The 27,609-nt window shown below is 43.1% G+C and overlaps 1 long non-coding RNA gene across 1 annotated transcript; it reads right to left on the reverse strand.

Moving 5' to 3' along the window:
• Positions 1–9,628: 9,628 nt before the first annotated feature.
• Positions 9,629–26,571, reverse strand: LOC120920059. The gene is made up of 2 exons (XR_005744686.1): positions 26,507–26,571; positions 9,629–9,789 (listed from the first exon to the last, which is right to left on the reverse strand). It is a non-coding gene; the product is annotated as an uncharacterized LOC120920059 (long non-coding RNA).
• Positions 26,572–27,609: the final 1,038 nt, after the last annotated feature.

Below are 27,609 nucleotides of genomic sequence, written 5' to 3' on the forward strand. Positions count from 1 at the left end.
ACCAGAAGGTATGATGGGTCTAGTACCTTAAAGTGCTCTGATCATTTGATTCATAAAATGCCTTTAATAAAAATACTGATGGCTTATAGCAGCACTACTCTGAATATACTAGGGAGGCTAAAATACTCAGGGGTTTAACACTTCTACAAACAGCCTAGCCCAGTGATGGCAAACCTTGGCACCCCAGATGTTTTGGAACTACATTTCCCATGATGCTCAACCACACTGCAGAGTGCATAAGCATTGTGGAAAATGTAGTTCCAAAACATCTGGGGGTACAATGGTTCACTATCACTGGCCTAGCCTTTTCTCAACTGAGGGTGTCATCTAAGTTCATCAGGGGTATACTGCAGCATCCTGGTTTAGAAAGGCATACTGTTGCTCTGATCAAGCTTCCACTCTGCCAACATACAATTTGGTGTTTGCCTCCACTGGAGGCAGAGACGTAATAGGACTGTATGTCAGCAGAGTGGAAGCTCAAATCAGGTAATCAGTAATGTAGAGCGGTGGATGGAGGAGGCTTCTTCCCGAGTCATGACATGCTCCACCTCTCTCTAGCATGGAGCAATGTACAAACAAACATGTCACTCGGTAATGCAGGTGCTAAATGTGTATTTAAGCCCTGGTTCACACTGGTGCTTTTTGACATGTGATTTGACATGTCAAATCGGCGTCAGTTGCCGGCAATGGCACCATCCTACACAGTGCGACACCGCATCTGCGGCGCTGCACTGATTTCAAAAAGTAGTTTCTGTACTACTTTTTGCAATTTCGGACTTCCATTGTCTTTGTACATGTCTCTGTAATCGCGGGCGAAATCGGGACTGACAAGCAGGAGTGAACTGAAATTCCCGCAGCCCAATGTGAACCTGTGCTAAAAGTGAAGCCAGTCAAGCAGAGAAGGCTTTTGGATCAGCCAGGTAAGTAAATACCTTCAAAACAAATTGTACTTGTGGCGGTACCACATTTGTGTATGATTTGTTCTTTGTGTAGTAAGGTAGTACAGTACTTTTTTTGTCCTACCTAAATACACAACACAATTGCACTGACACACTGGCATTAACTGAACAATGACACAGGCACTCACTAAATGCACTGAACTAATTGATTATTATTATTTTTTTCATAACGGACTCAACATATGCAGCACTCCAGGTTTAAAGCCTACTTCCTGGACACCACATATGTGTTAGGTGGTCGTAAAGGGGTTAATCCTGACCCCTACACTCTTGTTTGATCAGAACTGCTTTTCTAAGCTAGCAGGGCTTGCTTACACTAGTGTCAAGGATTGATTGCTTTTCAGAGGCATTCGACAGGCAGTGAGGAGGCAATATGTTGCCCTCTTACTGCCATTTTTAACCCCTAAATGCTCACCACTGTGCCACAACCACACGCAATTGGGTCGCATTCTGTGGTTAGTAGTGCCGCCAAATATGATGGGGTATACTTCCTGCTGAGGCTGAAAAGCATCAGCCTAGTACAACACTTTGTGACATTTTTTAACAAAAGGCTCACAAATTAATTTAAATCAAAGGTTTGTCATCAAATCCCAGGTAAAAAGCCCCTTCACATCTACAGAGACTGCATGTATGATGAGAAGCCTTCTCACCTTCAGTGGGATGTAGTGGGTTCCTTGTATGTCTAAAAGCAAGTAGACCATAACAAAGGCATGCAAGCTCTACCAGCGATAACAATATGGGCCCTCCAAACCAGAAGTCAAAAAGCACCCAGAAATGGTTGAAGACAAATCGCTGGAGAGTACTAAACTGCCCATCAATGGGTCCAGATCTAAATCCCAAAGAGCACCTGTGGAGAGATCTCAAAACAGCAGTTGGGGAAAAAGAACAATCTGAGAGACCTGGAAAAGTTGGCAAAAGAAGAGTGGGGTGTAGGAAACTCATTGATGGTTACAGAAAACAAGTAAGTTCAGTTATTTTTCCAAGTGTATGCTGCCAAATCTTAAATTTGAGTTTAGCAATAATTTTGTCCAGTCCATTTTGGGATTTTTGCTTGGAATGTGTCATATTTGGCTATTTTTTTCCCCACTTTTTTTGTGTCATACCAATACAAAGCAAATAAATAAACATAAGAATGCCTAAACATTTGTAATTGCAACAATTTTCTGGGCGAAGTGGTGCATTATCTGACAGTACCAATATTTTTGTGTGGCAAGTGGCTATTTATGCAAGAATAAAATATCAAACAACAAATTGGAAAAGGAGGAGGCTCAACTCCATGATATTTGATGGGGTGTCCTATAAAGCGTCGACCCATTTCAGAGAAGCATTACTGAGGCCCCATTGGTTTAAAGCAGTGCGCAGTTATGTCTGTGACAAAGTATCGACTGTTTTAAGCATATCCACAAAGTTGCTTCATCTGTTATGATCTCTGCTTGGATAAGTTGAGAAAAAACATGTCCAATTTTTATAAGCTGCCTGACGATGAGGAATAAAAACTACCTGGCCTCTGTTAATGAGATAGTTGGGAAAGGAATTCAGTTGCTTAGCCAGGAGTTTGGTTAATATTTTAATGTTTAACAATGAGGGTGAAAGTTAGTTGGTTTCGGGAGCATGACTATAAAAAAAGTCCTGAGCTACCAGCCAGGCCTCAAGGGTTACTCTCTACCAGTTGCCCCACCCAACCCCTACCCTACCCTGCCCCTCCCTAAACACACCCTCATACATTTTTCTCATGAAATGACACTTAAATGTTTTATGCAGAATTAAGTTATAAATATTAACAACTTTATCAGTGCAGCCTCACCTGTGCCCAACAATGCAGCCTACCTGTATCCATAAATGCAGCCTCACCTGTGTCCATCATGCAGCCTACCTGTGCAGGGGAAGAGAAAGGAGAGCAGGTGGCCGGATTATCGGAGAGCAGGGACATCGCTGTAACAGCTTATATTTCAATTGCTGTTAGTTCCCGCCGCTCGCTGTCATATACAGACTCACCTTCTGGCTCGGGGACTTTGGATATACATCACATGTCTCGGGATTGAACCGGTGATCTGTCTATCAAAGTACCAGGTCCAGGACATGTGACAGCGAGTGCTGGGAACACATGAAAATTGAAATATAAGCTGTTACACCGATGTCCCTGCTCACTGATAATCCGGGCGACTGTTCTCCTCTCTTCCCCTTCGCGATCACTGGGCGAACGGCTCCAACTCAACCCCGCATGCTCGCCAGCCCTCATTTTCCACTCGTAGGCGAGTGGAAAATTTGAGGGCTAAGCTTTAGCATGGCCAGTGAATGGTTACCATATTGTTTAATTTGGCTAAACATGTTCATGAGGAGTGGGACCGCGATGTTGGCTAACATTTTATAGAACAGTGGTGAAAAACCATCAGGGCCTGAGCGTCTATGTACTGTTAGTTGTTTGAAAATCTTGCAGGATTTCTGCAACCGTTATATCTGCTCTGGAGCTTGATTTATTGGTCTACATAACATTTTGTTAGAAAAGCCTTGCCTAAAAGCGTGGGGATCAGTAAGGAGTTTTATAGCAGAGGTGGAATGTTTCACCAGATAATGTTGGAATTCGTAGAGTATTTTATGAGGGTACCTAGTTTTAGGAGAGAATGTATGAGTACAGTTTTTTTTTTTTTTTTTTTTTTCTAACATGGTAATAATTTTGTTCCCATTAGTAAAGAATTTGTTCTGTCAGTATAAAAGGCTGTTCCGCCTTATTAGTTAAACAGATTTAGATCAGTATTAAGGCGCTCTGCGGTTTGTCTGTGAGTTAAAGGATTGCATTTAAAAAGTCCTGTGGCCTTATGTTCTACTTGCAGGTGTTTTATAATGAACCATTTGTTCCTTTTTAAAATGTTAGGCATGTTGGATTATGTAACCTCAAATGTTGGCCTTATAGGCTTCCTAGAATGTAGTGCCAGATTGCTTGTTAAATTGAAAATCCATAGATTTAGGTTCTGAGTCACTGGGAATATAAGAGAAATACAGTCAGTAGTCATTCAGGCTCCAAAAAGAGGTATATGTGGCTTATGAAATATTGATTTGTAGATTACTAAAATAGGCTTGTGGTTAGATCTCAGGGGATTGTGAGGATAGAGAATGTTAATTTTGGGAGAAATTGTAGGTGAACCAAGACATGGTCAATCTAGGGGTTGGAGTAAGAAAAGTGAATGTAGTATTTATAGAGAGGTTAAAAATCCCTTACTTCCAGGTGAAGAATTTTAATATAATAAGAAAAAAATGTGTTTCTTGTTTGTGGAATAGTAGGTGCAAATAGTGACATCTTTGTTTTGGAGGAACTCTGAAACGGCATATAACGGCCTTGGGGGTCAGCCATAGTTTTATGACACAAAAAGAAAATGTCAGTGTACTACTCTTTTTACTGGGGCATTTACCTGAAAGATTTGCATATATTGGGCAGTCAAAATAGGGGAGGGTAGCAGTGGAGGAGGGCTCAGGCCCTTGGAATTCTGCAACATTTGCTCTTTGTGCATAGAGACATTTAAAAGCTTTAGACCTGTTCAGGTTCTGTATATTTACAGACAGCTAGTTAAATACCATGATGAAAGAGGGTGGGAAATAGTGTACAACAGTAGTCTCCAAACTGTGGCCCTTTGATTGCCACTCTCCAGCCCTTGGGGCACTATTCCATCCACAACTGACACTAATGATGGGGCACTATTCCTCCCACTGACACCCAAGGGTGGGGTGCTATTGCTCCCACTGATGCCAACAATAGGGCACTATTCTTTCCACTAAAACCAAGGATGAAGCATTGTTTACTTGTTCTGATGCGTGGGCCTTTTCTACTCCCACTGGCCACAGTCTGGCCTACATACACTGTAAAGGACAGTAAACTGGCCTTTTAGAAAGTTTGGAGACCCCTGGTGTACAAGCTTCAAAGTGATGGGAAATATTGGCTGGGTCCGAGAGAGGGTGAGGAAGAGAAATGTTGAAAAGAAGAGATGTCAATGAAAAAGTGAAGAACACCTTAATATAAACTGTGGAATATCTTGGCTGACCAGAATGGCATCCTAGCAAGGCCAAGTCTTGTAACTAGCACTAAGGATAGATCGATCCCTAGTCCAGGATCAGAAACAAAGAGGAATGAATTCCAGGCAGAAGAGGCTCTAGCTATGCAACAGAAGAGGAAAGGCTGGGACAACCGGTTGAAAGTAATTAGTTTGGGACAAGGGTGGACATTTACCATCTTGGGGAAATTGAAAGGGTGATTCTGTAACATTACCACAAAAATATTAGAAGTGCACAGTAGATTGTACCTTTATGGAGCCTTTCCATTTCTATTCTATAATGCTGGATACAGTGATGCCCTTACAAAGCCTCAAAGTGGATGGTTGAGAAGAGGGGGATAGATTCAAGACACGCGTCTTACTCCACGTGTCTATTGAGGTAGATAAAGTGTTTATTCTTTATTGAATGACTCTATAACAGGTAAACAGCAAGTAATAAACAATGAAAGTGCTTCAGCCGTGGTGCCCACTTTTCCAGTTACATGTACATGTAGTCTGCAGTAAGACTATATATTGAAAAATCGATTAATGGCTATACATCTCCCTCAGGTTGGCCATACATTGGCTCAGCTTGTTTTTGTTCAGCAAGCAGGCTGAATGGAAAAAAACTGAACTGATTCCCCCATCTACACAATCAAGGTGGATGGAGGAATTCTCCATTGTCCGAATATCTAGATCCGCACTGCAGCCGCTGATCGAGAGGCTTTTTTCCAACAGGTCCATTCATCAGGAGTCGATCTTTAGTCAATCTCTGTGCTTTTTCTGGGTGCAAGTTGTGGTCGGTAGGTTAACCTGGGACCCCTTGGTGTGGTTTAAAGCTGAGCTTTCACTGAGAATGTTGATGGTGTTCACCACTGGCTGAGGGACTTGTTTGGTGTTGGTAAGCCTGGACCCTGAGCGTCTTTTTCTCACTGTAGGTTTCAGGTTTAGACCCCAGACAGACAAGATAGCTGCTCCAAAGAAGAAATACCATGGCTGTTCAGTGAAATTCGTCTCTAGTTACTCCAAGCCTATTTGCTGTGCCTGTATTGAAGGGTTGCTGAAGGAAGAATCAGTGGCAGTGTGTTCCAAGTTCCTAGCTTCGGTTAGAGAGGGAATGGCTTGCTCTTTTCATACATAGTTACATAGTAGGTGAGGTTGAAAAAAGACAAGTCCATCAAGTGGCCCCGATCCTCGATTTCTGGGGTCCCCCGGCAGCTCTCACGACTCCTCTCCCCTTCAGATAACCCCCCTAGGAGAAGCACTCTCCCAGGGGACTTCCCTTGCAGGCACGCTCCCGAGTCCAGCATTTGCGTCCATAGACACGAATGCCGGACTCGGCCCCGGCACCCGAGTCATTGGATTTGCTTGACAGCAGCGGGAGCCAATGGCTGCGCTGCTATCAATCAATCCAATCAAGAGCCGAGAACCCCGGGCATAGGAAGTTCCAGGGCTCAGGTAAGTAAAACTAAGGGGGCGGTGACTACAACCCCTTTAAACCTCTTTTCTTTAAAAATTTAATGAGTGACCATGTGTCTTATTTAACTCCCTTGCGCGAAAAAGTTTTATCCCTATTGTGGGGTCACCAGTAAGGTATTTGTAAATTGAAATCATATCCCCTTTTAAGCGTCTCTTCTCCAGAGATAATAAGTTCAGAGCTCACAACTTTTGTTCATAACTAATATTCTCCAGACCCTTTCTTAGCTTTGTTACCCTTCTTTGTACTCGTTCCATTTCTAGTACATCCTTCCTGAGGACTGATGCCCAGAACTGGACAGCATACTCCAGGTGAGGCCGGACCAAAGTCTTGTAGAGTGGGAGAATTATTGCTTTATCCCTGGAGTTAATTAATCCCCTTCTTAATGCATGCCAATATTCTATTTGCTTTGTTAGCAGCAGCTTGCCATTGCGGAGCCTATCATCTACTAGGACCCCCAGGTCCTTTTCCAACCTAGATTCCCCAAGAGGTTCACCCCCTAGTGAGTAGATTGCATTCATATTTTTGCCACCCAAAGGCATTATTTTACATTTTCCACATTAAATGTCATTTGCCATGTAATTGCCCACCCCATTAATTTGTTCAAATCTTGCAATGTTTCCACATCCTGCATAGAAGTTATTGCCCTGTTTAGTGTCGTCCGCAAATACAGAGATTAAACTGTTTACCCCATCCTCCAGATCGTTTATCAACAAATTAAACAGGATTGGTCCCAGCACAGAACCCTGGGGGACCCCACTACCCACCCCTGACCATTCCAAGTATTCCCCGTTTATCACCACCCTCTGAACTCGCCCTTGTAGTTTGTTTTCAATCCATGTACCCACCCTATGGTCCATGCCAACGACCCTTACTTTGTACAGTAAATGTTTATGGGGAACTGTGTCAAATGCTTTTGCAAAATCCAGATACACCACGTTTACGGGCCTTCCTTTATCTAGATGGCAGCTCACCTCCTCATAGAAGATTAATAGATTGGTTTGGCAAAAACAATTCTTCATAAATCCATGCTGGTTACTGCTAATGATACAGTTTTCATTACTAAAATCCTGTATATAGTCCCTCATCCTTTTGGTCCTGTCTAACAAAGGGAGCTAAACAAGCCAGTCAGTCATCCACAGCATCTCCGATCCAGTGTTGTCTGGTTCTGGAGGGACCTCTCTCAGAAGTGGGTCCACTGCCAGAGAGGGATCCCTCAGATTCAAATTTCTTAACAAAAACTGGTGTAGTTATCCCCACGCGCCATGATCTAGTCCTGAAATTTCTGTGCTAAACAATAGGCTGCAAACCAAAAAATTGTATTCCCACAACTGAAAAGTGAATCAAGAGTGCAAATTGGCTGTGCCTAACAATAAATGTATATAAATTCATAAGCATCTAATTGTGAACATTCAGCAACATAATTCTCCAAGTGATAAACAATCAAAATAAACAAAATATAGTGATCATAATAAATAAATTATAATGTAAATTTTCTGTGAAAATAAAGTTCATATATATATATATGATTTTCTTTCTTCTACGTGTACATTTCTTTATAGATAGAGTTGAGCGGACACCTGGATGTTCGGGTTCGACAGGTTCAGCCGAACTTCGGAAAAAAGTCTGGGTTCGGGACCCGAACTTGACCCCGAACCCCATTGAAGTCAATGGGGACCCGGATTTTTGACTACTAAAATGTCTCTAAAAAACAAATGGAAAGGGCTAGAGGGCTGCAAATGGCAGCAAAATGTCGGGAAGAGCATGGCAAGTACTCAAATAAATGTGGATCGGGAAATAACTTAAAATAACATAAAAAAAAATAATCTTGACTTAGGAGGACGAGGTCCATATGGAGTAGGAGGTTAAGGGTTGGGGTTAGGGTTGGCTAGAAGGGGTGAGGTGAAAGACTGATGGACATCGGCTGCAGGTGCCAACTCTGATCTTTCAGCACAAGACTGGTTGGGAGACAATGTGAAGGAACTGGAGGCACTATCAGCAACCCAATCTACTACCGCCTGTTCTGCTCCTGGCCTCAACATTTGTAGAGCCGGATTAGGTCCCACCAAATACCGCTGCAGGCTCTGTCGCCTACTCGCACCTGAGAAAGGTGTTTCACTTGTGCGTGTAGATGGCACAGATCGACCACGTCCTCTCTGCAACAGAAGCTCCACCAGCAGCACCGCGACCACGTCCCTTATTTAGACGTTCTCATATTTCCAAAAATTTAGGATCTTGACCTAAATGGGTGTGCTGCTGTAATATGCATAGTATCTCACAGTAACCTACTCAGTGCTGCTGTAATATGCAGAGTAACTCACAGGAACCTACTCAGTGCTACTGTAATATGCAGAGTATCTCACGGGAACAGATGCAGTGCTGGTGCAATATGCCGAGTATCTCCTATATAATTCTCTCCCTATCAGAACAAGCAGGAACCTTGCCCTAAACTGTCTAATGCAGAGTATCTCACAGGAACAGATGCAGTGCTGGTGCAATATGCAGAGTATCTCCTATATAATTCTCTCCCTATCAGAACAAGCAGGAACCTTGCCCTAAACTGTCTAATGCAGAGTATCTCACAGGGACAGATGCAGTGCTGGTGTAGATTTCTGAAGCAGGATAGTCCTATCTCAATCTCAGATCAGCAGCAGCCTTTCCCTACCCTAGCTAAAGCAGAGTGACGAGCTGTGCTGTGTGCCTCTAGCTTATATAGAGGCTGGGTCACATGCTGCACTGGCCAATCACAGCCATGATATTAGTAGGCATGGATGTGATGGCTTCCTTGTCACAGTTGTAAAACAAATGGGGATTGGCTGCCCTGCAGCCCGCCGTAACATTCCCGAACACCGGACCCGAACTTTCAGCTCGGGTTCGCTCAACCCTATTCATAGATCATCACCCTTTCTGGGCTTATTTAAATATGTGCAGTGACTCCCACCACTGTTCTCTACTGCGCTAACCTCCAATTTAGACCTGTTTTCAGGTCTAAAAATCACCTTCCCCTGCTGGGGCTCAAATCCTGGCTCCTAAGCTTATCAGTCTACTTCTACTGTATCTTCCTTCCCCGTCACTGGGTTATGCTGTGCTGGTTGAACTCGTATGTGCTTATGTGTAAATTCTCTTTCCTCCTGCCGTTTCTCAATTAAAACAGATTTGCTCCCATGGAGTAGTATTAAAACGGTTTTATTAAGTAACGGTAAACACTTACATTTGAAGGCAATAAAGCACTTCCATATAGGTATCCGATGGGGCTGCGGCTCCCGTTTCGCTCATACTCTGCTGTGCTACGTCACCCGACTCGGCCCAATGTGTATCATCACGTGACTTCCTTAAAGAAAATATTTATGAACTTTATTTTCACAGAAAATGTACATTAAAATGTATTTTATTTTGATCACTTGATTTTGTTTATTTTGATCGTTTGATTTTAATGCTAAAAACTGTGTTTTTGTTGGCAATTATGTCAGCCTGCAGAATTAGGGAAATGCAGGCACCATCCAAGAACCTTTTTTGATGCTCCTAGAAGATTAAGTAATTCTAAAAATGGATCCAGGTTTTCTTCCAGATGTCTTGGCAATTCACAGATCACAAGATATTGTGCTCCCCTCATTCTGTAACAGACAGGCCTTCAAAAGCTAAAGAATAAAAGCTCAATCTAATGTTCGTAGGTGTTTTCTGACCTGTCGGCTGCTAAGGACTTTAGGTTTTTTCAGATGCTTTACTTGTTCTATATCCGGATACCCACAAGGGCAAGCAGGCCTCCAAATCTATCTTGGGCCAGTGAATTAGAAATGCAATTTTGGAATCCTACAAAATCATGAGAGTTGATTATTTGCATTTTCTTGCTCATTCTACCAGGGCTTTATCAACTTCCTGGCCAGAAAAAGTTGTTGCTGACAGTCACATGGTCAAACTTCTCTACATTTGTTCGCCATTATGGGCTCAATCTCCTGTCTAGACAGTCAAACTTTTGGAAGGAACGTCCTCCAAGCTGTAGTCCCCCCCCGTTGTTGAGTACTTCTCCTCTCAAGGGCTGTCCTGGAAGACCATTGGAAAAAGCAGTGTTAGGCCTTGTACACACAATCAGTCCAAACTGATGAAAACGGACTGAAGTTCAGTTTCATCAGTCCAAACCTACCGTGTGTAGGCCCCATCAGACTTTTGTCCTTCAGACCAAAGTTTTAGAACTTGCTTTAAAATCGGACTGATGGACGCCTGACCGATCGGTCAAAACCGATGGTTAGTACGCAAAAGCATCGGTTCAAAACCCGCGCATGCTCAGAATCAAGTCGACGCATGCTTGGAAGCATTTTTTTTTTTTTTTTTTTGCACATCGTGTTTTACGCCACCGCGTTGGACTCGATCGGTTTTTGAACTGATGGTGTGTACGCACATCAGACCATCAGTCTGCTTCATCGGTGAACCGATAAGAAACGGAACTTCAGTCCATTTTCATCAGTTTGGCCTGACCGTGTGTACAGAGCCTTAAACTTACTGGTGACTTTTTGCAATAGTCTTCCAAGACACCCTATCTGGTACCTGTGTATAAGTGTTTTATGATATCTTTGACTTTCAGTGCGATTCTTCGGGTTTCTTCCTTATGAACTATGGGCCAGATTCACAGAGGAGATACGACGGCGTATCTCCTGATACACCGTCGTATCTCCTGTCGTATCTATGCGGCTGATTCATAGAATCAGTTCCGCATAGATAGCCCTAAGATCCGACAGGTGTAATTGACTTACACCGTCGGATCTTAGGATGCAATACTTCGGCCGCCGCTGGGGGGAGTTTGCGTCGTATTCCAGCGTCGGGTATGCTAATTGGCAGTTACGGCGATCCACAAAGGTTTTTCCCGTCGTTACGTCGGCGCAACTCTTTTTTTCCCGTCGCAAAGTTAGGTGGGCTTTAACATGGTGTAAAATTACTCCACCATGTTAAAGTATGCCCGTCGTTCCCGCGTCGCTTTAGAATTTTTTTTTTCCGGCGTAAGTACGTTATGCACGTCGCGATTCACAAACACGTCGGGCCGCCGTAAGTTTGCGCAAAGCACGTCAGGAAAATTGCGAACGGAGCATGCGCAGAAGTCCGGCACAGGAGCGTGCCTAATTTAAATGGTACCCGCCCCATTTGAATTGGGCGGGCTTGCGCCGGACAACTTTACGTTACACCGCCGCAAGTTTCCAGGTAAGTGCTTTGAGGATCAGGCACTTACACTGAAAACTTGCGGCGATGTAACGTAAACGGGTTATGTTACACAGCCACAAATTTTCGTGAATCTGGCCCTATGTGCCTAAGGGACCCTTGAGTCAAAAAACACACGGCCTTTTCCAGTAAAAAAATAAATAAATACACGTAATTTTAGTGCACAGAAAGACATGTAAAAGATGAGCTTGAATCAAGTAGATACCAAATAAACAAAGCCATAAAACTACGAGTGCCCCTGAAATGGCAAAAAAAATAAAAAAACGGATCTAAAATTGTTCTTGGGCAATTTTTTTCAAAGACATTAGCGGTAACAGTGAGTTATAGCTCTAGAAATATTGCTTTAAATATGGCGTGCACAACCCTACAACATATGTTTTGTACAGTAATCATTTTCAAAGGCATATGCAGACAACATGCGCACTTATCTATGTATGTGGGAGTGGTGGGCATCTAAAAATAATAAAGAGCTAATTTTATTTTTACAGTAAAACCTTGGTTTGAGAGTGACTTGGTTTGAGAGTGTTTTGCAAGACATGCAAAATGTTTTAATAAGTTTTGCCTTGATATACAAGCAATGTCTTGATATAAGAGTAGCGTCATGTCACAACTGAGTATAAAAAAGAAGAGAGGAGCTTCTACAGCCCTGTACACACAATCGGTTCGTCTGATAAAAATGGACCGATGGACCGTTTTCATCGGACGAACCGATCGTTTGTGGGCCCCATCGGTTTTTTTCCCATCGGTGAAAAAAATAGAACCTGTTCGTATGGTTAAAAAAACGATAGAAAAACACGATCGTCTGTGGGGAAATCCATCCGTCAAAAATCCACGCATTCTCAGAATCAAGTCGACGCATGCCCCGAAGCATTGAACTTTATTTTTCTCAGCACGTCGTTGTGTTTTACGTCACCGCGTTGGACACGATCAGATTTTTAACCGATGGTGTATAGGCAAGACTGATGAAAGTCAGCTTCATTGGATATCTGATGAAAAAAATCCATCGGTTCGTTTTCATCAGATGAACAGATCATGTGTACAGGGCATGAGTGTAACAATATGGTTACATTTAACCACTTAAGCCCCGGACCTTTAGGCAGCTAAATGCCCAGGCCAGGTTTTGCGATTCGGCACTGCGTCGCTTTAACAGACAATTGCGCGGTCGTGCGACGTGGCTCCCAAACAAAATTGGCGTCCTTTTTTCCCCACAAATAGAGCTTTCTTTTGGTGGTATTTGATCACCTCTGCGGTTTTTATTTTTTGCACTATAAACAAAAATGGAGCGACAATTTTGAAAAAAATGCTATATTTTTTACTTTTTGCTATAATAAATATCCCCCAAAAACATAAAAAAAAAAATTTTCCTCAGTTTAGGCCGATATGTATTCTTCTACCTCGTTTTGGTAAAAAAAATCGCAATAGGCGTTTATCGTTTGGTTTGCGCAAAATTTATAGCGTTTACAAAATAGGGGATAGTTTTATTGCATTTTTATAAAAAAAAATTTTTTTACTACTAATGGCGGCGATCAGCGTTTTTTTTCGTGACTGCGACATTATGGCGGACACTTCGGACAATTTTGACACATTTTTAGGACCATTGTCATTTTTACAGCAAAAAATGCATTTAAATTGCATTGTTTATTGTGAAAATGACAGTTGCAGTTTGGGAGTTAACCACAGGGGGCGCTGTAGGAGTTAGGGTTCACCTAGTGTGTGTTTACAACTGTAGGGGGGTGTGGCTGTAGGTTTGACGTCATCGATCGAGTCTCCCTATATAAGGGATCACTCGATCGATGCAGCCGCCACAGTGAAGCACGGCAGGTTTTCTTTAATGTTCAAACATGATATCATTCTCTTAAGGCTTAAGAATTTTCAATGCTCTGGTAAGCCCTTAGGGGGAAAGTGTGCCTCACGTGGTAAAGATTGGGAGTCGGTGTAGGGTGCACATACTGACATCTAGGATCACCCAAGAATATTTTAGATTGACCTCATTGTCATCATGGATTTCTTGTGAAGTTGGACACACATTATAAATCAACACTAGCGCTGTTCTGACATTGTACGGTTACAAAAATTGGACTGCTCTTTATTATTTATTTCTATTTTAAATTTTAAACAGCTGCTGATTCAGAAATACTCTGTTCTTATTTAAAGATTAAGGGACCACATTTACCTGCAAAACTATTAAGGTGACCCGTGAATAGTGAAGCACTTTTGGCGCCGAGTTGTGTATAGTAGGTCGCATTTGTACACTCTTTGGTTCTATATATTTTTTCATGTTATATTTATGCATTTTTCCACATATGCACATTAACATGTTTAGTTGTTAGCGCTACATTTTTTTCCTATTTACCCATTCAATTTTGTCCATTGCTGTGTAGCTTCTTTCCTATATTTCACTACTTATGGTAAGCGCAAAAATGTCACCGCGTTTTTCAATGGTTTTGAGCCGACCATATGCTATGGAGTTCTCTCTGCTTGAAGCAGCAAGGAGAACTCAATGATTTGGGGGGGGCGGGAGCTGGTCACATGGCAGGGCTCCTTGTTTTTTTGTCCCCCCCCCACCAAACTGCATTCAATGTTATAGATATCTGCCCGCTTCCTGAAGCCGGCAGAGCACTTTTGTGAAACAGCTGTGCTCTTATACATTTCCATTTTTCCAATAAAGCGGTCCTATGACCTCATCAAGGCCAAAACTCTGCCCTGTCACCTTCACCCGCCAGCAATACCCCCCATGCAAAAAGAAATCTCCACACATAACCTCTTTGTAATAAGTTTACCTGGAGTGTGCATACAAATTATACAATTCATGCAAATAAGAGTTTGGTTTTGTTCTGAGAATTCAGATGAGGAAGTGTTTTCATGGTTCAAAAGACCACAATAAAACAGATGTACAGGAAGGAACTGTTCCTGTACCCTTTACAAATACTGAAGGAAAAACACCCTTTATGTGTCATAGCCTGGCTTATTGTCATTTTAGAAGTGCTATAATTTCACCATCTTATGCAGAACATTAGGTCGTATATGCAGCACAGATAAGGAAACATATCATCTATAAGCATGTGAAACTTTTTACCACAAAATAGGTTTACATGTTGTAAATTATTTTTAGTTTAATAATGACTTGCTTAGTATTTAGTATGCTGTCAAGTCTCTGATGTGAGGCGGAGTGGCAGAGAGGGCGCCCCTTGCGGCTAAGTGCAGCACTCCCCTGGGAGTGATACAGAGAATACAGTGCCCAAAGGTGCACGGGTTGCCAGTAGTGCTACAACAGGCTGGTAAGCAGAATGTAGCTGGGGTGTGCTGGGTAGTGATGTCAGTAGCCATGCAAGAAGAAGTCCTGAGTAAGTGTTTGAAGGGTAAACCAGGAGCAGGGTTCGCAGCCAGACCAGAGGTCATATACCAGGAGACAGTCCAAGAGCAAACAGGAGCAAGCTGGGTCATAAACAGTGGGCAGTGGATCAAAGAATAGTCAGCCAAGCCAAGGTCAGAGCGAGGTGATAATCGGGATCACAGGTCAAGCCAAAAGCAGAGGTCAAGCCAGGAGTTACAGGAAGCTGACGACAATCCAGCAATTTGGGTCAGACAATGGCAGCCTTTTATAGGCCAGCAGGGGGATCCACCTGTCACATGATGTGCCTCTGGCGGCCATTTCTTCTACTGGCAAGATTGCCAGTACTTTCACGGCCATTTTCCTGACACAGCCTTTGGCCATTTCTTCTACTGGCAAGGTTGCCAGTACTTCCACGGCCATTTCCCTGACACAGCGATCGGCCATTTATTCTACTGGCAAGATTGCCAGTACTTCCACAGCCATTTCCCTGACATATGCAGAAAGAAAAACTTTGCACAGCAAGCCGCTCGGCTTGTTTTATACAGTTGTGGCCAAAAGTTTTGAGAATGACACAAATATTCGTTTTCACAAAGTTTGCTGCTAAACTGCTTTTAGATCTTTGTTTCAGTTGTTTCTGTGATGTAGTGAAATATAATTACACGCACTTCATACGTTTCAAAGGCTTTTATCGACAATTACATGACATTTATGCAAAGAGTCAGTATTTGCAGTGTTGGCCCTTCTTTTTCAGGACCTCTGAAATTCGACTGGGCATGCTCTCAATCAACTTCTGGGCCAATTCCTGACTGATAGCAACCCATTCTTTCATAATCACTTCTTGGAGTTTGTCAGAATTTGTGGGTTTTTGTTTGTCCACCCGCCTCTTGAGGATTGACCACAAGTTCTCAATGGGATTAAGATCTGGGGAGTTTCCAGGCCATGGACCCAAAATGTCAACGTCTTGGTCCCCGAACCACTTAGTTATCACTTTTGCCTTATGGCACGGTGCTCCATCGTGCTGGAAAATGCATTGTTCTTCACCAAACTGTTGTTGGATTGTTGGAAGAAGTTGCTGTTGGAGGGTGTTTTGGTACCATTCTTTTTTCATAGCTGTGTTTTTGGGCAAAATTGTGAGTGAGCCCACTCCCTTGGATGAGAAGCAACCCCACACATGAATGGTCTCAGGATGCTTTACTGTTGGCATGACACAGGACTGATGGTAGCGCTCACCTTTTCTTCTTCGGACAAGCCTTTTTCCTGATGCCCCAAACAATCGGAAAGAGGCTTCATCGGAGAATATGACTTTGCCCCAGTTCTCAGCAGTCCATTCACCATATTTTCTGCAGAAGATCAATCTGTCCCAGATGTTTTTTTTGGAGAGAAGTGGCTTCTTTTCTGCCCTTCTTGACACCAGGCCATCTTCCAAAAGTCTTCGCCTCACTGTGCGTGCAGATGCGCTCACACCTGCCTGCTGCCATTCCTGAGCAAGCTCTGCACTGGTGGCACTCCGATCCTGCAGCTGAATCCTCTTTAGGAGACGGTCCTGGGCACCCTGAAGCCTTCTTCACAAATGCAGTGGAATTTTTTTTTATGGGATTAAGTTAATTTTCATGGCAAAGAGGAACTTTGCAATTAATTGCAATTCGTCTGATCACTCTTCATAACATTCTGGAGTATATGCAATTTCCCATCTCAAAAACTGAGGCAGCAGACTTTGTGAAAATGTTGTATTTGTGTCATTCTCAAAACTTTTGGCCATGGCTGTAGATGCTCTGTTCAACTTTTGGGAGTATAAATACCCAGTGCTTCCAGGTAGGGAGAAGTGTGTGACTTTATGTATACAAAGCAAATAATACGTATGTGCTGCCAACTCTTTAACCACTTCATTACTGGGCACTTAAACCCCCTTCCTGCCCAGACCAATTTTCAGCTTTCAGCGCTGACGCATTTTGAATGACAATTGCGCGGTCATACAACACTGTACCCAAATTATATTTTTATAATTTTTTTCCCACAAATATAGCTTTCTTTTGGTGGTATTTGATCATCTCTGCGATTTTTTATTTTTTGCTCTATAAACAAAAAAAAGACAAAAAATTTAGAAAAAAAACACTATTTCTTACTTTTTGTTCTAATAATATCCCAATTTTTTTTTTTTTTTTTTAATATTTTTTTCCTCAGTTTAGGCATATACGTATTCTTTTACATATTTTTGTTAAAAAAAATCGCAATAAGCATATATTGATTGGTTTGCGCAAAAGTTAGAGCGCCTTTTCTAGTAATGGCGGCGATCTGCAATTTTTTTTTTTGTCCGGCCTGCGATATTGCGGTGGACATATCGGACACTTTTGACACTATTTTGGGACCATTCACATTTATACAGCGATCAGTGCTATAAAAATGCATTGATTACTGTATAAATGTGACTGGCAGGGAAGGGGTTAACACTAGGGGGTGAGGAAGGGGTTAAATGTATTTCCTGGGTGTGATTCTTATTATGTGTGGAGGGGACTGACTGGGGGAGGTGAACGATGCTGTGTCCCTATGTACAAGGGACACCGCATCGGTCTCCTCTCTCCCTGACAGGACGTGGAGCTCTGTGTTTACACACAGAGCTCAACGTCCCTGCTGTCACTGCCGATCGCGGGTACCTGGCACGTGCATCTGCATCTCAGCGATGCGCCGAGCACAGTTTTTCCCCGCTGCACGCCCCCAGCAGCGCGCGCGGGGAATGCAAATAAAAGGACGTCCAGGGACATCCACCTGGTAGTTGAGAGCCGCACTGTGGACGTCTTTCCCTGATCCCCTGATGTGACAATACACGTCGGGATTGGAGCACTGGACACTGCACATTTTGACGGTCGGCAGACGAGCTCGATGATCATGGATATATGTCGACGGTTTAGCTGCTAAATGTGAGTTTTTTTATATACTTTTCTTACCAATAAATTTGTTCCCTATGGAATTATGCGATGTGTCTCCTCTCTCTTCTCTTCTCTACTCCATTGCCACTCTCTGAGCTATCTATTACCGCAAGTCTGAGCCCAGGAGACAAAGAGGGATAAGAAAGGACAAACAGGATCTATTACGATCTTGGCGTTCGTGGAGATAGGCTCCTTACCTTTTTAATCTGAGTGAGTGTATTGATACTGCATCCTTTTTGAGCCACTAGAAGGGTCACAGAGTTACGCTATATACCTCCCTGTTATCTCTCCACATATGTATACCTGGAATTGGGTCCTACAATTACACTTCCAGATAGATCGTGCCACCTGGTTTAACTGTGGAGTGTTAGGCTGTTAGTACAACAGCTGTGAGGTGAGCTTCTAAGAGCCACAAGAGGTGTTCCTGCACTTTGGAGTTTCTACATCCTTCAACAATTGGCTTTGGGATCACCACCTAGAGACTTTTATTTATTTATTTACCTATTTATTTATCTATGCATGCGTATGTTTTTGGTATACCACATCTTATTATATTGTGTGTATATAGGTACTTGTATCCGTTCACATGTTGCACTGTGTTTCATCATTTGTATTATTATTTTTTTCACTCATCCATTGTCATTTGGATTATTCAATGGTCAGTTGAGGCAATTTTCATGTTCACGTATTTAGTGTATCACACTACTCCCCATTCTGTTTACATCCCCTATCCCTTTGTTGCATAGCGCAGACACCACCACTTTTTTCATTTGTTACATTGTTTTCTACCAGGATAGATCACTAGGTGCTTGCAGCAGTGTCCCCCTATTATTTTAGTCTACTGACAGCGCGGGAGTATTTTCACTATAATATATAAGATAGATGCATTACATGAAAAGCAAGATAATTCAAGCCGTGATTTATTGTTTACAGCTCATGAAAACCCCAAATCCACAATCTCAGAAAATTGGAATATTGTGAAAAGGTGCAATATTCTAGGCACAAATAGGTAGATTCAGTAAGAGTTAGGCCGACTTATCAGTAGATAAGCCGACCTAACTCAGAATCTACGCCGACTTATGTTTAAGCGTATGCTCAAACAGAGATACGCTTAAACATATCTAAGATATGACGGCTTGCGCCGTCCTATCTTAGATTGCAATATTTTGGATGGCCGCTAGGTGGCGCTTCTTCAATTGCGGTCAGCGTAGAATATGTAAATGAGGAGATACGCCGATTCACAAAAGTATGCCTGGCCGACGCAGTACTTTTACGCCGTTTACGTAAGAGGCCGCGTAAAGTTAGTGCTAGGCCCTATTGGAATAGTAATGTCAAGTATGGCCGCCGTTCCCGCGTCGAAATTCGAATTTTTTACGTCGTTTGCGTAAGTCGTCCGTGAATCTGGATTTACGTTGTTTACGTCCACGTCAAAATCAATAGGCCCGTGCGGCGTACTTAGCTGCAATGCACACTCGGAAATGTAGGTGCCCGGCGCATGCGCAGTTAGCAAAAAAACAAGGAAACCAAGGAGCCAAAGTATGGAGGAAGAATGGAGAGGCACACACTGCAAGATGCTTGACGTCCAGTGTGAAGTTTCCACAGTCTGTGATGATTTGGGGAGCCATGTCATCTGCTTGTGTTGGTCCACTGTGCTTCATTAAGTCCAGGGTCAACGCAGCCGTCTACCAGGAGATTTTGGAGCACTTCATGCTTCCTTCCGCAGACGAGCTCTCTATGGGGATGCTGACTTCATTTTCCAGCAGGACTTGGAACCTGCCCACACTGCCAAAAGCACCAAAACCTGGTTCAATGACCGTGTGATTACTGTCCTTGATTGGCCAGCAAACTCACCCAGCCTGAACCCCATAGATAATCTATGGGGCATTGCCAAGAGAAACATGGGAGACATGCTGAAAAAGAGAAAGACAGGCAGTAATTGCTTCAAAAGAAATGAACTTTTGCACGATATTCAAATTTTTTGAGTATCACCTGTATATTGGTGCTGAATTTTTCATAAGGCACACTAAGCTATAGTTAACAACAAACATGGCACAGGAGGAACTAGGTGCATAGAAACTATCTAGTTTCCTGTTACTTTAGTGGCTGCACTGTGTCACCGCTTATGTTGGACAAAAAAGGCTTACCTGTACAGCCGTGGCCAAAAGTTTTGAGAATGACACAAATTCTGCTGCCTGGGTGTTTATGATGGCAATTTGCATACATGCCAGTATGTTATGAAGAGTGATAAGATGAATTAAAATTTATTGCAAAGTCCCTCTTTGCCGTGACAACTAAATTAATCCCATAAAAAAACACTCCCAGTGCATTTGTAAAGAAAAAAGGTCTTCAGGGTGTCCAAGAAAGTCCAGCAAGCGCCAGGACCGCCACCTACAACTGGTTCAGCTGCGGGATCGGGGCACCATCAGAGCAGGGCTTGCTCAAGAATGGCAGCAGGTGGGTGTGAGTGCATCTGCACACGCAGTGAGGAGAAGACTTATGGAGGATGGCCTATTGTCAAGAAGGGCATCAATGAAGCCGATTCTCTACAGGGATTGGACTGCTGAGGACTGGGTTTAAGTCATTTTTTTCTGATGAATCCCCTTTCCGATTGTTTGGCATTGTCCGGAAGAAGAAAACAAAAGCGCTACCATCAGTCCTGTGTCATTCCAACAGTAAAGTCATTCATGTGTGGGGTTGCTTCTCGGCCAAGGGAATGGGCTCACTCACAATTTTGCATAAGAACACAGCCATGAATAAAGAATGGTACAAACGCATCCTTCGAAACTTCTCCCAACCATCCAAGCACAGTTTGATGATGAACAATGTATTTTCCAGCATGATGGAGCACCTTGCTATAAGGCAAAATTGATAACTAAATGGCTTGGGGAACAAAACATCAAAATGTTGGGTACATGGCCAGGAAACTTCCCAGACCTTAATCCCATTGAGGCGGGTGAACAAACTCCCCCCCCCTCCCCCCATATCCTGACAAACTCCAAGCATGGATTATGCAAGAATGGGTTGCCATCAGTCAGAAGGTGGCCCAGAAGTTGATTGACAACATGCCAAATATTGACTCTTTGCATAAACTTAATGTCATTGTCAATAAAAGCCTTTGACACTAATGATATGCTTGTAATTATATTTCATTATACCATAGTAACATCTGACAAAAAGATTTATAAACACTGAAGCAGCAGACTTGTGAAAATCAATATTTGTGTCATTCTCAAAACTTTTGGTCACGGACTTATGGCTGTACACCACATATCACAGAATTTGTATCCTTTTAGACACCCTGGGCCAGATTCACATAGAATTGCGGCCGTGTAACGTAACCCGTTTACGTTACACCGCCGCAAGTTTTCAGTGCAAGTGCCCGATCCACAAAGCACTTACCTGTAAACTTGCGGCGGTGTATCGTAAACACGTCCGGCGCAAGCCCGCCCAATTCAAATGGGGCGGGCACCATTTAAATTAGGCGCGCTCCCGCGCCGGACGTACTGCGCATGCTCTGTCTTGAAATTCCCACCGTGCTTTGCGCGCAGTGACGTAATTTTTTCGAACGGCGACGTGCGTAGCGTCCATTCGTATTCCCGGACGTCTTACGCCAAAACAAAAAAAAATTGAAATTCGACCCGGGAACGACGGCCATACTTTAAAATGGTTCGACTAAAGTTAAGCCATGTTAAAGCCGGTGTAAAATTGCGACGGGAAAAAATTACTAGCGACGACGTAACAACGGGAAAAAACTTTGTGGATCGCCGTAACTGCTAATTTGCATACCCGACGCTGGAATACGATGCGAACTCCCCCCAGCCGTGGCCGAAGTATTGCATCCTAAGATCCGACAGTGTAAGTCAATTACACCTGTCGGATCTTAGGGCTATCTATGCGGAAATTAATTCTATGAATCAGCGGAATAGATAGGACAGGAGATACGATGGTGTATCAGGAGATACGCCATCATATCTCCTCTGTGAATCTGACCCCCTGTCTGTGACTGTACCTTACAACCTACGTTTAAAAAAAAATATATAAAAAAAATTAGCACAAGGGAGGTTACTTACATTTAATGTGAAGGGTCTCTTGTACTGGTGCCAGGTGTCAAAAACTCCAAAGTCCTTTGCCCCCTCCCATACCCCACTGGGTTATTCTTCTGGTACTGTGGGGGTTGATAGAGGCAATTGATCTGCAACAGTAATTCCTCAAGAATACAGACTACGCATGTCCTTTCAAACCTCCATTCATAGAAGTAGTGCTATAGCTTAACCGCTTAGCGACCGCCGCATGTACATATACGTCGGCAAAATGGCATGGGCAGGCAGAACGACGTGCCCGCACGCCGCTGCCTTTCTGCGGGTCGGGGGTCCGATCGGGACCCCCCCGGTACATGCGGCGGTCGCTAAGCCTCAGGGAGCGATCCGGGACGAGGGCGCGGCTATTCGTTCCCCTCGCGATCGCTCCCCGGAGCTGAAGAACGGGGAAAGCCGTAAATGTAAACACGGCTTCCCCGTGCTTCACTGTGGCGGCTGCATCGATCGTGTGATCTTTTATAGGGAGACACGATCGATGACGTCAGACCTACAGCCACACCCCCTACAGTTGTAAACACACACTAGGTGAAGCATAACTCCTTCAGCGCCCCCTGTGGTTAACTCCCAAACTGCAACTGTCATTTTCACAATAAACAATGCAATTTAAATGCATTTTTTGCTGTGAAAATGACAATGGTCCCAAAAATGTGTCAAAATTGTCCGAAGTGTCCGCCATAATGTCACAGTCACGAAAAAAATCGCTGATCGCCGCCATTAGTAGTAAAAAAATAAAAATAATAAAAATATCCCCTATTTTGTAAACGCTATAAATTTTGCGCAAACCAACCGATAAACGCTTATTGCAATTTTTTTTTACCAAAAATAGGTAGAAGAATACGTATCGGCCTAAACTGAGGAAAAAAATGTTATATATGTTTTTGGGGGATATTTATTATAGCAAAAAGTAAAAAATATAGATTTTTTTTCAAAATTGTCACTCTATTTTTGTTTATAGTGCAAAAAATAAAAACCGCAGAGGTGATCAAATACCACCAAAAGAAAGCTCTATTTATGGGAAAAAAAGGACGTCAATTTTGTTTGGGAGCCACGTCGCACGACCGCGCAATTGTCTGTTAAAGCGACGCAGTGCGGAATCGCAAAACCTGGCCTGGGCATTTAGCTGCCTAAAGGTCCGGGGCTTAAGTGGTTAAATGAACAAAAGTTTCTCTATGAATGGTAGAGGACTATTTATTTATTGATTCATCCAATGTCCATTTAGAGAGTGTTTTTTTTATGAATTCTGTAGAACAGCTTCTAGAGGGGAGGCCTTTCTCGGCCATCAGCAGCTCAAGGGACCTGTTTTTTTTTTTTTTTCTTTTACCTAAACGTTGGCTTTAAGAAGAGAAGGGGGAAGACGTGGATGAGTCATTGCTTAGATGAATTCACTTGAGTGTGGCACGTTTTTGCATAAGTTACTGAGCTCTGTAAACAGACCTTTTTTTTAAAGTGGTTTTAAAGTCAAAACATATTTTTACCTTAAAGCATTTCACTGCATTAAGGTAAAAAACTGACTCCTCCACTGATCCAGCACTGTCCTGTCTGCAGCACCGCTGCTCCCTTGTTCTGGTCTCACAGGAGCCTGAGTGCAACAGGAGCCATAGGCTCAAGCTGCTGTCAGTCACAACCTGTGAGAAGGGAGCTAAGGGACTACTATGTGCAATACCACTGCATTTGATCCTCTTTTTGTATGCAATATTTCTTTATTTAATAAACAACAATGTTGAAAACTAGTTATTCATTGGTCATATGTGTTGTGCCTCATCTAAAGTCCCAGGACAAATAAATTGGTTGTATGAATGATTAGTGGAACCACATTTCACATTTCTGGTAGATGTATGCAGGCTGGGATCACGAAGGTAATGACTGCTCAATTTAGAAGAGGAAGAGCCTCACTGATGACAGAACCATGTCCTAAAGTTTACAGTGGATGCAGACTGTGACCACAAAGTATTTTGGAGGAAGTGTAGAAGAGTGGTCAGTTGATTGAAGGAAGTGGAGCAGAGCACTTTTGATTTGTGATGTAGACAATTGCTAACATGGCATTTGCATTATGTTTTTTCATTAGAATGCAATTTTTCATTTGCAATAATTTTATTGATTTGAAAACAAAGATTCATATTTAAAATATGACATATATACTTTTGCATTTTACATGTTGTAAACAAATGTTTCCTGACTAGTAGCATAAACCCATTCCTGGATTTGTTTCAATATTGTGAGAACATTCTATACAGTATATCTTTGCAAAAGGGAAACCTGAATACAATTTAAACAAAAATGTATAGTACTTTAGTGTGTATATGTGTATATATATATATATATATATATATATATATATATATATATATATATATATATATATATGTAAAAAATGCATGTGAAATGAGAAAAACATAGGAGAAAAGGAGGACGAGAAGAAAGAAGGTATGAAGCATTGTGTCCCCCCTCCATTCCGTGGGTGCTACAGTGCTATTCAATATTCTCCTTAATTGTAATGTGTTTATATGTCCCCTGTCTTTTCAAATAAAAGCAATTTGTCATTTAAAGTAGCTGATAGTTTACAATTTTTATTTACCATTATGATCTATGATAGTTTTGTGTTTATCATTGAGAACAGGATAGTTGAAGACCTCCATGATCTAGCGATTGCTATCCTAGCTAGGAATATAAAGGAGATCAATTGTTTAGTATGTCTAGGTGCATCCTCTATTGGTTGGCCTAATAAGGCTTGCCAGGGAGATTTTTTGAATTAAAGTGTATATAATATGAAATACTCTAATCCAAAATTTCTTAAAGTGGTTCTAAAGCCTGTGGGGTAGATCCACATACATCTGCGCCGGGCGCAGCATATCTAAGATACGCTACGCCGCTGTAACTTACTTTTGTTTGGTTTGAATCCTCAACGTATTTGCGCCATAAGTTACGGCGGCGTAGTGTATCTGTTGCGGTGTAAGGGTACGGAATTCAAATGGAAGTGATGGGGGCGTGTTTTATGTTTACGTTGTGACCCGACGTAAACAACGTTTTTTTGGAACTGCGCATGCGCCGTCCCTGGGGGTATCCCAGTGCACATGCTCTAAATTAAACCGGAACCAGCCAATGCTTACGACGGTGACGTCATTCTACGCAAATTCCTATTCGCAAACGACGCAAAAAATTCAAAATTGTACGCAGGAAGGACGGCCATACTTAACATTGAGTACGCCTCAGAACAGCAGCTTTAACTATACGCCGGAAAAAGCCGAACGCAAACGACAGAAAAAAATGCGCCGGGTCGAGTGCAGAGGGATTAGAATGCTTGTCAGTTTGTATTGCTTTCTGTGCCCCCTTTTAGGAGATTTTACCTGTTTACCATTGTCATTTAAGGTGAAATAAAAAAAATCCCAAATTTTGGGTTGTCCCCAGAAAAGTAATAGCGCGGAAATCTTTCTATAGGGACGCTAGGGGATTTCCTTAATTTGCAGGGATTTCCTTTCACGTTCTGTTTGACTATGGGACAGAAGGTAAATCTCTGCAATGGGACACTAATGGTGGAGAAAAAATCTGACAGTGGTTATAACCCTCCCTTGCTCTATAGTTCTACTTTAAGGCCTTAAGCCATCTGTTTCCAGGATCCTCCCAACCCTCCCTTATACTTACTTGACCTGGATCTCGATCCAGCGCTGTGCCCAAGAGCAGAGGCTCTCTCTGCTCTCATCCTCATTAAAAGGCAGATTAATAGCAGTGGCAGTCATTGGCTCCTGGTGCTGTCAATCAAATCCTGTGACGAGGGAACAGGGGGCGGGGCCGAGCTATGCGGTCTGTGTCTATGAATGCAAGCAGTGTGGTTCAGGATCACACCTGCATGACTTCTCCCATAGGAAGCAGCTTCCAATTGGACACTCACTGAAGAGGAGGATTTGGGAGAGTTGGCGGGGGACCCCAGCAAAGGAGGATCAGGGCTGATTTGTGCAAAACCATTGCATAGGGTAGGTGACTATAACATGTTTATTAAAAAAAAATTTTAGGTTTAGAATCACTTTAACGTTCAAGCATGTCCACCATATGTGATATACTGTGACTTCCTGGCCACATGCCCTGAAGCTCTTAGTGGAGGCACCTGGGATATAAGGAGCTATTTTTGTAGGTATACTTTTTAAGATGTGCCTACATTTCTTCTTTAGCCTATTTTTTTAGCAACTTTTTTCTCTTCAATCAATAATTATCTCCATGTAGCTGCAGGAGGTCTCTTCACTTTCTTGCAGCTTCCCAGCACACTGTGGAGTGCTTACATCACTCCACTGGTAATGAGGCTAGCAATTCCAGTGTTGAGGAAGCATTTTCTCACTGCTGCTTTTGCTACGAAAGCAGTGAGGAAATTTGAACCCAAATCCATTTGTACATCCTGCCTAGAGTCAGTTTGTCACCTCATGCTGCTCGACCCTCCAGCATTATCTACAGTACCAGCTATCAGCTTCCCATGAGTACTTAAAACCAATCTCCTACCTTAAAGCCTGTACATTGCTTACTGCACTTGCAGCTGCAACCAGGGGAGTCAGTCTCACTGTTCCAGCTTAGGGATGAGCTTTGTGTTCGACTCGAACGTATGTTCATCTCGAACATCGTCTGTTCGTACGTTCAACGAAATTTTAACAAAATTGGTAGTTCGCGCCAAATTCGAGTGACGCGCAAAGGCCCATAATTCACTGCGGCATTGCACGCTGATGATTGGTCAAGCATGCACTATGACCCTGCATGCTTGGCCAATCACAGCACGCAAAAAACGGAGAGCCATAGTTGGCCAAAGCCAGGGTGGCTTTGGCCAATTATGGCTCAGGGGGTTTAGTACACGCCCCACACTATATAAGGCCGCCTGCAAGTCGGCCACGTGCAGTGTGTTGCGGCGTTGTTAAAGAACAGATCAGACAGTCAGTCAGAGAGAGAGAGAGAGAGACACAGTGGCCCAGATTCAAGAAGCTATTGCGCCCGCGCAACCGCTGTTTTGCTCCCGCGTAGCGAATGCCCCTGATTCAGGAACATCGCTACGCGGACTGCAGCCTAGGATATGACAGACATAAGCCTCCTTATGCCTTCATATCTCAGGCTGCATTCTTGCGTTGGCCGCTAGGGGGCGCGGCCATTGTGATCGGCGTATAGTATGCAAATTGCATACTACCACCGATTCACAAAAGTTGCGCGGGCCCTGCGCACACAAGGTACGGAGTTTCCGTACAGCGACTTTAGCGTAAGGCTGCTCCTTCTCATAGTAGGGGCAGCCAATGCTAAAGTATAGCCGCCCTTCCCGCTCGTGAAATTTAAATTTCACGTCGTTTACGTAAGTGATTCGTGAATGGCGCTGGACGCCATTCACGTTCACTTAGAAGCAAATGACGTCCTTGCGACGTCATTTGCCGCAATGCACGTCGGGAAAGTTTCCCGACGGAGCATGCGCTGTTCACTCGGCGCGGGAGCGCGCCTAATTTAAATGATTCACGCCCCCGGCGGGATCATTTACATTAGGCGCCCTTACGCAGGGCTAATTAGCATAGTGCCCGGCGCAATTTACGGAGCTACTGCTCCGTGAATCGCGGGCAAATCCAAATATTTGC

Source organism: Rana temporaria, chromosome 1, assembly GCF_905171775.1.
Source record: "Rana temporaria chromosome 1, aRanTem1.1, whole genome shotgun sequence".
In the NCBI taxonomy this organism is placed as follows: domain Eukaryota; kingdom Metazoa; phylum Chordata; class Amphibia; order Anura; family Ranidae; genus Rana; species Rana temporaria.